Source organism: Triticum urartu, chromosome 2A, assembly GCF_056163025.1.
Source record: "Triticum urartu cultivar PI428250 chromosome 2A, HENAU_Tu73, whole genome shotgun sequence".
NCBI classification, from domain to species: Eukaryota; Viridiplantae; Streptophyta; class Magnoliopsida; order Poales; family Poaceae; genus Triticum; species Triticum urartu.
Genome location: NC_141874.1, coordinates 419,154,540 through 419,168,939, shown reverse-complemented (window position 1 = coordinate 419,168,939; position 14,400 = coordinate 419,154,540).

The following is a 14,400-nucleotide window of genomic DNA, read 5'->3' as shown; positions in this document are numbered from 1 at the left end:
TCACCGGTGCTTGTTGAGGAGACGGAGGTTGCAACATAGGTCCTCCTGCATTGGTAGCTCTTCCGCCATTAGGGCGTCGAAGTGTGTCCGCACCTGCTCTATGGTGAAGACGGCATGAACCGGCTTGGACAGTGGCGCCGGCTCCTGGTCGGAAGCTACATCCATCATCTGATTGTCGTCGCTCAGCTCGGCGAGGTAGCTGGCGAGCCAGCATGTCCGACTGCTGGACCGACCTGCTGCCAAGCAGGAGTCTGACTGCCCTGGCCCATCCAGACCGCCTCCCTTGCCCGCGCGCGCTTTGCGCCCGAAACGGTCAGCGCCGCCCGCCCCGATTCCCGGTGCAGGCGATTGCTCTGCCTTCAAACGACACAAGTGCCGTCCGTCCGTCCTTCTGCGACCCACATTAATGATACATGATTGCTGAGGTGGCTACTCCGGCGCCACACGTCCGTCCCTCCGCCCCAACCATTTCTATATAAACTGCTGCGCCGGCCATAGCCGCAGTCATCCGCATCCGTTCCTATTCTCCTGTCCACACCACTACTGCCCACCATGGCTTCCTCGCGCTCCAGCACTCTTCGGGACGGGCGGAAGATGGACCACAAGGAGATGGCATCCATTGCTGCCGACTGGCTGGCCGGCAGGTAGCCGGAGGACGACGATGTCCCAATGGAGAACATGGTAGTCAACGATCCGGTGCCAACCCCCTCCTCCGTGCCATCCTCGCTGGTGCATTGCACCATGACCATCGGCAAGGCCCGTGCCCAATATATGGACACGGTGAGGCAGAAGCGTGAGGAGCAGTTCTGGGAGGCGCAGGCCAACGCTGCCTACAACCACCATCTCCTCCAGGAGCACCTGCAGGCGGAGGAGCAGATCGCCGCGGAGCAGGCGGAGCAGGAGGCGCTGCTCGAATCATACCGCTCCGCCCGCGAGGGCCGCCTCGAGCACTGGCGGTACGACATGCGGGTGGCGGAGGATGCGGCCGCCTACAAAGAGGGCGATGAAGCGGGCGAGGCGCTGTTTGGCGAGACCGAGGACGAGGCAGAGGACAATGCTAGCTCCGACGAGTCCCCGCTCCACTGGTGTCGACGAGGCCCTACTCCACCGAGGCCCCGCGGCACTAACAACGAGGCAGAGGACACCGCCAGCTCTGCCGAGGCCCCACCCTGCCGGCAACGAGGGGGAGGATTTCTCCCGCTCCGCCGAGGCGCCGCCCGCCGGCAACGAGATAGAGGACATCGCCGGCTCCACCGAGGCCCTGCCCCTCTGCCAACGAGGCCGCGCCACACAGAAAATGAGGAAGAGTAGTACACGGTAGGTCGATGCCTCTCGGCTCCAAGTAAGGCCACCGCTACTACCCTCCAGTTGCTGGCACTGAGCTTTACATCATGGAGCAATTCTATGATTACATGATGATTGAAGAGCGCTCTGTGGTTGAGCAAGCTCATGAGATACAGTCATTTGCTAGAGAACTTGAGCACTTCAGTTGTATGCTACCGGACAAGTTTGTTGCCGGAGGTATCATCACTAAGCTTCCTCCTTCGTGGATCTCATTGGCACTCTTGATGTGGAAGAAAAGGAGAGATCAAAGGACACACGTGCTCGAGGAATTGAGGGAGGATCTAGTGCCAATTTGGTACAGAAGAAGAACTTCCAGCCCCACAAGTTCAAGAACAAGGGCAAGTTTGATGGTAAAGCAAAGTTTGATGGGAAGAACAAGGTTGTGCAACCCACGAACTTCAAGAAGAAGAATGACAAGAAGAAAGTTGTTTGTCATGTGGGGATCCTGATCATTGGGCTCCTACTTGCCCTAATCGCTATGACAAGCTAGGCGGGTTGACCACTAACGGTTGGTTAGCTTCTTGGCGGCGACGTGGAGTCGGAGAGCTATGTTGGAGAAGGACGATGCTTCTACTTAACTGCTGGTGCAGTTGGCTGACTGACACATGGGCCCAACAGGCATCTGGGCCACATGTCAGTTACGCAATCGCACCTGCAGTTAAGTCACTGAAGCTTCTATTCGGCTCAGCCGGACACAGGTGGGTAGCTTCAGTTAATTAATTATACCTCCAACGCACCCCTTTTTAGTTGAAGAATGTATGAAATGTAATGAAATCCGGCATGTTTATATGAAATCTGACCGTGTATGAATGAATTTATTTCGATTAGTTCGAATTCTTGTATCACTGGCATTGGATGAACATGCAAAACAATACGTACTAGCATTATTCCCAGGGTGATCACCTCGTTTGCAGCAGTTTCACATGTACTCCCTCCGGTCCTTTCTAGTCTGCATACAAGTTTTGTCTGCAGTCAAAGTATCTCTACTTTGACCAATCTTATAGAAAAAAGTATGCACTTTCACAATGTGCGAAGTAAAAAGGAACAGAAGGAGTACAAAGAGTTTGAGCAGCTTTTTAGCGTTCCTGTACATTGCAATCAAACACACAGGCCTGGCAATTCATAGAGAACATTCAAAACAATCGATGATTATGCATCTCAGCGATTCACATGTCAGAGCCAATATTTACTTCACAACTAAAGAATAAAGAAAAAATGGATCGACGCTGCTGACAGCAAAGTGCGTCCCATTCGAAAATATCAAACACATGTCTTCTTGCTAAAATCAATGAGCAAAATTTGACAAGGTTTTCCCATTCCAAAATATCAAATGCCTACAATTTTGGAATGGGCAGGGTTTGCCATCAGTTCGGACATTGACATGGCACCTCGTGCTAAATAAACCAACTGTTCTTTTTGTGCAGTTCCACTAAAATCAACCAAATTCGCGCTTAGCTTGTATGATTTCTCCCTTATATGTTGCAATGCCTTGAACTTATCGGCACCTCCTTTCATGGGGTGGAAATGAATGATTTGATGTATTCATGAACATTTTGTGCAGTTCCCATGAAAATCAAGCCGAGCACCCCTGTTTGCATAAATACAAAAAAGTGATTAGTATAAAGCAAATTGTACTATGAATTGACAGTTTAAACAGGCACCTACATGGTCCATGTAGAGCACACTTTTAGAAAAATGGAACTCACCGGAAAGAATCCTAGAACAACATTGTACTCGCGCATCACAGCAAGAAAATGGAGATTTGTCAGTCCTTCTGAGCTGAAGTTAGTTTGGTCTTGTGGGGGGTAATGTAACCATCCTTCAACTACTCCTTTTGATGAGAAGATAGACAGGGATTCTTCATCCTGGCATAATCGGAACTAGTCACTTCATGTACTCCATATTCTTCTTCAGAGGAGGATGATCCTGTTGTGCAAAGACAAGAGGATAACTAAATGCTAGCATCCCTGTTTGCTCGAAAAAAGGAAAGGAAATATTTAAAACAACATAGATGAAGCACTTCTCAAGGACAATACCACTTTTTGATGACAGTATCGAAATAGTAGCACAACACCAATAGAGATGACAAAGCTCAATCATATGGATGAAATAAGTGGGCGAGTACCAACCTTTGTCAGGAGGCTTATTGTGTAGAGCATACAGATGAAACACTTCTCCGGAACCATCTGTTGCTATCTACTGTGGTGGCCATGCTTACTATATATTCCTCGATTAGATTAATGTTTCCAACATCTTCTTGTGCAGTTCCACTAAAATATATGGTATCTTCAAAGAAGATCCTTGTTTGCACAAGTAGAGATAATTACGTATTACATTAAGAGTGGCATCAAATCAGTGGCAAAACAATTGCTCGTTCCAGCCATAGCAATAAATTAATATGCAAAACTATATCATTACTTGTGTCATCACAGTTCGAGTGCTTCATTACAGCACCAGGAGTTGATTTTTGTTTTTCTTCCGCTTGTTCTTCCCCTTCATCACTTGGTTCAATAACACACAAGCTCCGCCTTCAATGTAAGATTTGGCATGTCAATTAGGTTGCACAAGTATAACACTAAACAATGACATTAATTTTCTGATGAAAGTGGCAAAATACAGGCCAACAATTGTGAAATATCCTTATCTTACCTCAATGGGATATTGCGGTGCACATACAGATTGGAAGTCTTGTCTCCATTTGTGCAGTTCACTAAAATCAAGCAACATTACCGTACAAGTAGCACAACATATGAAAGCACACTGCAGAATCATGTGAAAGAAGGCTAGTACTGACCTCTCATGACGCAGAATTCAAACAACTCACAAGAAGAAGATCTGAACCAAATTTGCCAACACGGATAGGAAGTAAGATCTCCTCTTGTGCAGTTCCACTAAGATAAAGCAATCAAGCAACGTTGTCGGTGTGAAATTTTGGTTGAACTGCACAAAACACTCTTAAAACATAAGTGTTTTGTGCAGTGCAACAACAAGTCACAATGGAAACGAGGTGAAGTAGATAACCCTGTTTACACAGAGGTGCAAAGGAAACAACTAGTGGTAAATAACGATGGATGACACAGAAGCCAACAAAAAGAAGCATCTACCTTACCTAAATGGGAAAGAAAGCAAGACAGTAGCATTTCTCAAACGGTGGCATTGATTAATATTAACAGAGAGATTACATTAACAATAAATTCGTTAAACATGTAATTTGCTTTTAACTGTGGCATTGCATCAATTTTCCAGCGGCATTATTAGAGGGTGCTTGTTTACAGGGACATTTTGGTGGAGGGACTAAAAAAACTCCATGTCAGTCCCATCTAAACCAAATAGGAGGGACTTTTTGGGACTAAAAGTGGGCATTTGGTACTAAAGAAAGAAGACCCCGAGGGAGAGTCTTTTTGGGACTTTTTCCAACAGTCGCCCCTGCCATGCATCACACCTTGTCTCTATTATTTCATTACTACGGGTAACATGGTCTTTTAGCATGTCATTTAATAACCTCTAGTCCATGTTTAGTCCCTGGAACCAAGCAGGTAGGGACTAGGGAGTTTTTAACCAAACATGGCGTTAGATTAACAACAACTAAAGAGTTGCACGGGACAATGGACGCACCAACACCATGTGCATCTACCGATGTACTGGGGTGATGCACAGTCTGTTGCAGCAAAGAACAAACAACCAATGAGCATATTTGTGTTGGTCCCAGTTTTGTTATCTTTAGACACCTTTCCCTATGTGAGCGCAACAAATCTAGTCCTGCTCAAACTCTACTGCCTTGTCCCCCAAAACAAAAGATCGGTTCGTTACAGATGTGCGTACTGCGCTTGTCATTGTTTCCCTTTTCGACCAACATAGGTGCTGGATAGCCAGTCTGTACTAGTACTTTCCCCACTTCCTTTCCTTCGTGAACCACGTCCTAGATTTATGTTGTACAACTTTCCCCACAACTTTCCCCCATTCATGTCCTCTATGAACCACGTCTTAGATTCATGCGATACAACTTTCCCCACTACTTTCCCCCTTCCTTTCCTTTTTGAACCACGTCCTAGATTCATGCTATACAACTTTTCCCACTACTTCTCCCCATTCTTTCCTCTTTGAACCACGTCCTAGATTCATGGTATGCAACTTTCCCCACTACTTTCCTGTTTGATCCAACACCTAGATTCGAGTGCAGAAGTGGAAAAAGCCCACATGCAGCTAGAGAAATGCATGTGGAATAAGTAAATTATACCTTAAGGTTCTTGGGGTGTTGTTCGGTGGATGATCGGAGGCTATTCGAACCACACTATGTACGACGGCGAAGAAGAAGGGGTCGGAGGCCCTCGTGCGCCGCCGCTGGGTGAAAGTGAACAGCTGCGCAGGTAGTGGATTCCCTCCCTTGCCGACGGCAACTGCGTTAAGCCTCCTTCCCTTCCCGATGGACGGATCCTGCTGGCTCTTTGACCAGCAGTGAGGGGAGAGAGAGAGTCCAACGAAGTCTTGTTTAGATCCGGAGAGGGTGAGAGAGTGTGAAGAGAGCAACTACAAGCAGACCAACAGTGAGGGGGAGAGAGAGAGAGGCCAACAAAGTCTTATTTAGATCTAGAGAGGGTGAGAGAGTGTGAAGAGAGAAACTACAAGCGCTGAGGCTCCAACGTGTATATATATACTGGATAGAGTGTGAAGAGTGCAAACCCTAGAAAACAAGCACCGAGGCTACAACATATACGTGATGAGGTGATTATACGGTCACTACGAGATTGTATAGCTCCGTATCCAACCATTTTGACTTGTCAAAGAATCCTCCTGGCATGAATTATGCTCAAGTGTGTTATTGAACCTGAGACCTCAAGTTTGATGAGCGAACAGGCTAACTGTCGGATCACGGGTTCTGGCAAAACCCTTAAGGTTCAAACTGTGGCATGCGCATGAAGATCTCCCCCCTACCGATCCATGTCCTAACTCAGCTAAGATCTTACGAACTAACTCGATGAACTCGCAACACAAAGGACACAAAATTTATACTGGTTCGTGTAGGATCGAAAGTATGTCTAGAGGGGGGTGATTAGACTACTTGACCAAATAAAAACTTAACCTTTTCCCAATTTTAGTTCTTGGCAGATTTTAGCTATTGTAGGACAAGTCAAGCAATCATCACACAATTCAAGCAAGCATGCAAAGAGTATATTGGCAGCGGAAAGTAAAGCATGCAACTTGCAAGAATGTAAAGGGAAGGGTTTGGAGAATTCAAACGCAATTGGAGACACGGATGTTTTTCCCGTGGTTCGGATAGGTGGTCCTATCCTACATCCACGTTGATGGAGACTTCAACCCACGAAGGGTAACGGTTGCGCGAGTCCACGGAGGGCTCCACCAACAGAGGGTAACGGTTGCGCGAGTCCACGGAGGGCTCCACCCACGAAGGGTCCACGAAGAAGCAACCACCCACAAAGGGTCCACGAAGAAGCAACCTTGTCTATCCCACCATGGCCATCGCCCACGAAGGACTTGCCTCACTAGCGGTAGATCTTCACGAAGTAGGCGATCTCCTTGCCCTTACAAACTCCTTGGTTAAACTCCACAATCTTGTCGGAGGCTCCCAAGTGACACCTAGCCAATCTAGGAGACACCACTCTCCAAGAAGTAACAAATGGTGTGTAGGTAATGAACTCCTTGCTCTTGTGCTTCAAATGATAGTCTCCCCAACACTCAACTCTCTCTCATAGGATTTGGATCTGGTGGAAAGAAGATTTGAGTGGAAAGCAACTTGGGGAAGGCTAGAGATCAAGATTCATATGGTAGGAATGGAATATCTTGGTCTCAACACATGAGTAGGTGGTTCTCTCTCAGAACATATGAATTGGAATTGTGTATGTGTTCTGATGGCTCTCTCAACGAATGAAGAGGAGGTGGAGGGGTATATATAGCCTCCACACAAAATCCAACCGTTACACACAGTTTTCCAATCTCGGTGGGACCGAATCAACAAACTCGGTCGGACTGAAAAGGTAAAACTAGTGACCGTTAGAGATTTTCGGTGGGACTGACATGCAACTCGGTAGGACCGATATGGTTAGGGTTTGGGCATAACGTAATCTCGGTGAGACCGATTACTCAAACTCGGTGAGACTGATTTTGGTAATTAGCTAACCAGAGAGTTGGTCAGGCAAACTCGGTGGGACCGATTTGCTCTTTCGGTGAGACCGAAAAGTTACAAAAAGGAAACACTGAATTTACATTGCAATCTCGGTGGGACCGATTCGCTCTTTCGGTGAGACCGAAAAGTTACGAAAGGGAAACAGAGAGTTTGCAATCCCATCTCGGTGAGACCGAGATCCCTATCGGTAGAACCGAATTGCTTGGGTTTGGCAGTGGCTTATGACAAGTGAAACTCGGTGGCGCCGGATAGAAAGAATCGGTAGGACCGAGTTTGGCTTAGGGTTTAGGTCATATGTGGATATGGGAAAGTAGTTGAGGGTTTTGGAGCATATCACTAAGCACATGAAGCAAGAGGCTCATTAAGCAACACCTCATCCCTCCTTGATAGTATTGGCTTTTCCTAAAGACTCAATGTGATCTTGGATCACTAAAATATAAAATGAAGAGTCTTGAGCTTTTGAGCTTGAGCCAATCCTTTGTCCTTAGCATTTTGAGGGTTCCACTTTCACATCCATGCCATGCCAATCATTGAGCTTTCCTGAAATAGTCATCTTGGAATAGCATTAGCTCAATGAGCTATATGTTGTTATGAATTACCAAAACCACCTAGGGATAGTTGCACTTTCAATCTCCCCCTTTTTGGTAATTGATGACAACATATAGATCAAAGCTTCGACAAATGATAATAAGCATGAAATATATTGTCGCTTTGAGAAGTATGTGACAAGTAAGAGCTCCCGCTAAATTTGTGCATATTTAAAATTTGCTTTGGACTGCAAATGCACAAGGAGTTAGAGTCATGGGTTACTCTTCCATGTCACATACATCTTGGTGGAGCGCTTAAAATGATAAGAATGAAATACATGCAATCATCACCAAGAATAGTGAATGATCACATAAGATAGATAAGATATATCAAGCATGCATATGTGTAGCTTATGATCAAACACATGATCATCAATGTCTCATGAGCAATGACATAGTATCTCAAGCACTCAAAAGCAAACAAAGTTCGAAAAACCACCAAATAAAACAAGAGAGAAAAAAGCAACACTCTCTCTCTCTCGAAGCCTATGATCTATACATTTTTCTCCCCCTTTGGCAACAAGTTACCAAAAAGTTCCTAGAAAATGCATAGTGCTAGATCGACACTCAGGCTTGATCTTCAGGTGGTGGTGGAGTCCGGAGCACTCCAAGGACGAAGCCTTCTGTAGAGGTGGTCGGAGTCGAGGCTGAAGTGGACGCTGGAGCTAGTGGAACTGAGGCTGTAGCTGGTGCAGAAGTGGTGGCTATGGTGTCAGCAACTGGCACTGCATGTGATCTCTAAGCTCTTGGCACTCGGGAAAATGCATCAGTTGTAGTCTTGCCTCTCCTCTCCTGCATGTCATCCTGAAGTTGTTCCACTGCAGACTGAATCTCTGTTACTTTGACATCCAAGTCATAGAACTTTTGTTCCATGATTCTCTCTAAGCTCTACTGATTCTGAGTGAGGGTGGCCAGTCCTTGCTCAATCCTCAGTGTGGATGCAATCAAGTAACCAAGCTGCTCTTGTTTGGTTTTCAAGAAATACTTAGATGCCTCCTCTTGAGTTGGCATCTTGGCAGCTTTCTCCTTCCTTGCCTTCTCCTTCTTTGCTTGTGCTTGAACTGATGATGGTTCGTTCTCATTCATCACAACTTGATTGTCCTCAAAATCTGGATGGATGGGAAGGTGTTCCTTGTCCAGTAAGTATATGCCTGTGCCCATCTTGGAGTTGATTAACTCCTGAATTTTTGGGGCATATCCACAGCTCCTCTTCTGGTCTGCTGCTGTCCTCTTGATTGTCTCTACCATGAGGCTCATCACCTTGAACTTCTGTGGCACATAAAATATATGAAGAAAATTGATCGCATGGCCTCTGATCATCTTGTGATCACCTGACTTGGGCAAGAGAGTGTGCCTCAAAATCCAATTAATAGTTGGCAGCCCTGACAGAAGATAATGCACTGAGCCAAATTTGAAAGTTTCAAGAGCTTCATTTGGAATTTCCTTGTACATGTTTGACATTGAGTTATGATCCATCTTCTTCTTGGAATAGACATCCAAGTCATCTTCCTGCTCCTCTGGGGCATTAATGAGCTATGCCCATTCAGCAACTATGGACTGGTACCTCGTACCCTCTGACATCCAAATTATCCTACCATCTGGATAAAAATGTGCTGTGGAGTAGAACTGCATGATAAGCTCCTCATTCCACTTTGTGAGCTTCTGCCCAACAAAGTCTGCAACTCCACAAGCACTAAAGCTGTCAATCACTCCAGGGTAGTGTTCTTCGTTGTCCTTGATGTATTGCCAGTCAACCCATCTCATATCACAGACTATTGGCTTCTTATCAAGCAGCACTGTCTCATAGAAGTCCTGCTGTTCCTTGGTGTGAAATCTGTAGTCAACAGCAGTCCTTCTCCTTGAAGCATACGGGTCTGCTTCTCTCCACTTCCTCAGCCCTGAGTCTCTTCTGAGCTTCATGTCCTCAGCCACAGGATGAGCATCATTGTGGTCTGGGATCTTGGGCTTGAGCTTTCTCAGAACATGCTCTTCATCATCTTTGTCAGCAACTTCAGGCACTGGGGCCTTGTTCTTTTCAGTTGCAGGTATGCTCCTTGTATTTCTCTTTGGTGCAGACTTGGGCTTGGAGGCAGCTTTGGGTGCTTCTTTGGGCTTAGATGTGGCAGCCCCTGATCTTATAGCATCACCCATAAGCTTAGGTGCCTTACGTGCTGGTGCAGCAACCTCTTCTTTTTCCTCTTCTTCCATGATGGAAGCCTTTCCAAGCACTTTGGCTACGGTCTTCTTGACCCTTTCCTTCCTCTTATTTCCCTCAGCAGCAATTGGCTCTATGGGAGTGGGTTTCTCAGTTGAAGCTCTGGCCTTTGACATAGGCTACCTGCCTGCTGGCCTTTTGACTTTCATCCCTGGCTTTGTGCCTTGAGCTGAGCCATGTTCCTTCTCAAGCACTACTCTCTTTGAAGTTGCTTCCTCTTCTGCCACATAGTCCTCATCCTCTGATTCTGAGGTTCTCTTCTTCCTCTGTCTGGTGGCAGCTTTTGGCAGATTGCTAGGGGTGCTCCTGCTGCCTTCATCTGAAGATCTTGAGGGACTAGTGCCCTCACTCATCTGCACTTGCTCTTCTAACATGTTCTGGCTATCACTTTGGTCTGACATGATGAACAAGCTGACTGCTGACCCTGTGAATAGTTTATAGATGAGGTAGAATAGATGAGCATCACAAAATGCAGAGATTTTTGCAAAAGAATGACTCAAAAACTTAGTTTTAGTTTCCCACTAAAAGCATCTTGGATCTACCGATTTTTAAACTCGGTGATACCGAAGCAGTTTTGGAACCTAAACTAGTGAACTCGGTCAGACCGAATCACAGTTCGGTGGCACCGGGACTGCTAGGGTTTCACAAAGTTCCAAAATCGGTCACACCGATAAGTAATTCTCGGTCAGACCGAGTCTCACTTGTGCAATGGCATGAGCCAAATCGGTGGGACCGAGTTTTTCAACTCGGTGGGTCCGAGATGGTTTCGGCGGAAACCTAACCCTAAAATTTTCGAATCAAAACTAATCTACGAAAGCATTGACTGGATAGGAGTGTTTGAATCGTGGCAAGAATCATTAAGAACACAATGTGCTAGGAATCGGACGGGGAATAGCACTGTGATCGAGTCCATACCCTAGTTCGGCGGAGACTCGCTACGGCGGCAACGGCGGGGTTGAATTTCGTTGACGGCGATGGAGACCAGCGACTGGAGGCGGCTGGCGGCGAGGAGACGATCCGGAGACCAAGTTGGCAGAGCAGGCTATCACGCGGGCGAAGGGGTTTGGAGAAATTTCCAAATTTTTTCCCGTGACTATATATAGCCCGACCCTGTCGGTGTGACCGAATGGAACAACTCGGTGGCACCAAGATGCAAAACTGTATACAGTTGTTGCAACTCGATGTGACCGAATGGTTCAAATCGGTTGCACCGAGATCGAAAACCTAGATCAACTTAATGATCTCGGTAGGACCGAAAGTAGGGTATCGGTCAGACCGAGAATCATAAAGAGGTTTTGGAAGTTTAAGTCTGACGAATCGGGGACTCCGAGCGCTCCTCACACAGAGTGGTTCGAATCTGACTTGATCAAATTTTGTGATGTAGCATGAATAGAGTTTGAGACGAGAAAAGCATAGATAGCTAGAGGAGGTTCTTAGGAATTCTTGTCCATCCACTTGGCAAAAGGAAATAAAACCAAACAATCAAAGCAACAAGTGGATGTCCTCGAATGAGTAAAATATGCAACCAGCATGCTCACACAATAAGATGGCAAATGAAATATGTGACAAGGCATGCACAACCAATTCTAGCATCTATCAAGCAATTTGCGATGACAAGGTCATCTATATATGAGTATATTGACTTAGGAGTCAAGTGAGAACACTTGATCATAGGTCATACTCATCGTTTAAGCTCAAGTGGGGTTACCACTTTTACATAAAGCATTGTTGTGTTCACATCTTTAGAGTTGCTTTAGCTCAAGTCTTAGAGTAAAGCTCCCCCTAGATGTGATATCCCCCCTTAGAGGGATGAACTAACCTCGGGTTTTGTCGATGATGACTTCATGTAGATGTTGAAGATGTGGATGCTCAATGTTGATGTAGATCACTTGGAGCTATCCATTTGAGTGAATTGCACTTTCAATACCTACATGGGTTAGTCCCACATGGAACAAACAAGGATATCCATAGACATAGAGTGATGCACACACAAGATGATGTCCATGAAAACTTTTAGGTTACCTTGTCCTTGTCTTACCAACAAGAGGGTTTGTGACTCCTTGAACTAGTGCAAGATGTGGAGGTTGATTGCACTTGTTCTTGCCAAAATGATAAGAGTGAAGTATGTTGGCGGAGTCACCCTCAAGAACTCTCTAGTTCTTCTTATTTTGGATCCACACCATCTTGATGGGAATCCTTGGAGTTGTAGTCGTACTTGATGAAGTGGAACTTGAATTAGTCTTGGGAATCCACTTGACTAAGGTCTTAGGAGCTTCTTCAAATGCATCAATTTCCTCTTGAAGCTTGTCCTTGCCTTTTTGCTTGTAGTCTTGTGGTGGAAGATCATCTTGACCTTGTGTCCCCTTGAAAGAAGTATCATACTTCTCTTGTTGAGGAACAAACTTTGTCTTGGGGTATTGATCTTCTTCCCACTCAACTCCATTGGCATTGAACTTTCGTTCAAAACCAACACCTTGATTCTTCCGGTGCATTCCTTGCTTGCGCACAATTTCCTCGAATTGCTTACTCCCGGCAAGGCTTTTTTACACTCCTTTCTCTATAATTCCCTTCAATAAGCTATTTTTTTGCTCAAGTGTAACTTGGATAAGAGAATGATTAGTGGAATCAAGGGAACTACTAGAAGCAACAATATTGGATTTAGCATGATCATTGTTACTGCTAGAGGAAGAATCTTTCTAGTTCTTGTTACTAGACTTGACTTGAAGCATGTAAGTGGATAAGAGTAAACGCTTGGCAATGTAAGAAGAACTTTTCTTGCGGAGATCATCATTGATTGCTTTTAAGAACTCATGCTCTTGCTCAAGATTGAGCTTTTCAAAGCATAATTTCTCATGAGCTCTTAAAAGTTCTCGATGATCTTCGAAGATAGTTTCATGAGCTAACTTAAGAGTGTTTAGTTCTTTAGTTAGAGCCTCAATCTTCTCCTTATCATTGTCATTCGTTTTATCTTGCTTAGCATGATTAATTTACGTTTCATCATAGTATTCATCACTAGAGTTGTCAACAAGCAAATCATCACCTAACAAGTCATCTTCATCACTATTGAAATCAACATACTCGGGGTGTGTTACCTTAGGACCTTTGGTCATGAAGCATCTTCCAATTCCTTCATTTGGTGAGTCAAATATGTCGTAGGAGTTGGTTGACACAAGTGCTAGACCGGCAACACCTTCATCTTGAGTATCTTCGGAGTCGGAGTGATAACTTCTCTCGGAGTGGCTGTCGGAGTCGGAGCCGGATACCCATTCACCAACATGAGCTTGATGTCTTCGTTTTGTGTAGCTCCTTGATGATTTTTCCTTCCTTTCCGAATCCTTGCTTCTCCGTGAGTATCTTCGTTCATAACGATCATCTCTACTCCTTCTCTCTCTTGGTGGTGATTCTTTGCTTCTTCTTTTTGGAGAATCTTCTCTTCTCTTGTAGGGAGCCGTACACTCATTGGAATAGTGTCCGGGTCTTCCACAACTGTAGCAGTTTCGCTCTCGACTAGAAGATCTTTTGTCATTGTAGGACCTTGACTTGAAGCTTCTATCTTTGCTTCTACTCTTGTAGAACTTGTTGAAGTTCTTCACCATTAAGCTCAATTCTTCATTGAAGTTTTGTTTCTCACTTGATGATGTAGGGGCTTCACATGAGGCTTTGTAGGCACCACTTGATTTGTTGTGAAGTTCCTCTTTATCCTTAAGTGACATCTCATGAGCAACAATTCTTCCAATCACCTCCGTTGGCTTGAGATCTTTGTAATTGGGCATCATTTGGATCAATGTGCACACAGTATCATATTTTCCATCCAAGGCTCTTAAAATCTTCTTGATGATGAATCTATCGGTCATCTCTTCACTTCCTAAGCCGGCAATCTCATTTGTCATGAGAGCAAGCCTAGAGTATATTTCAGCGACACCTTCACCATCCTTCATTTTGAACTTGTCAAGTTGACTTTGAAGCACATCCAACTTGGATTCCTTGACGGAGTCGGTACCTTCGTGCATATCAATCAAAGTGTCCCAAATTTCCTTTGCATTCTCAAGACGGCTGATTTTGTTGAATTCTTCGGGGCACAATCCGTTGAAGAGAATATCACAAGCTTGAGC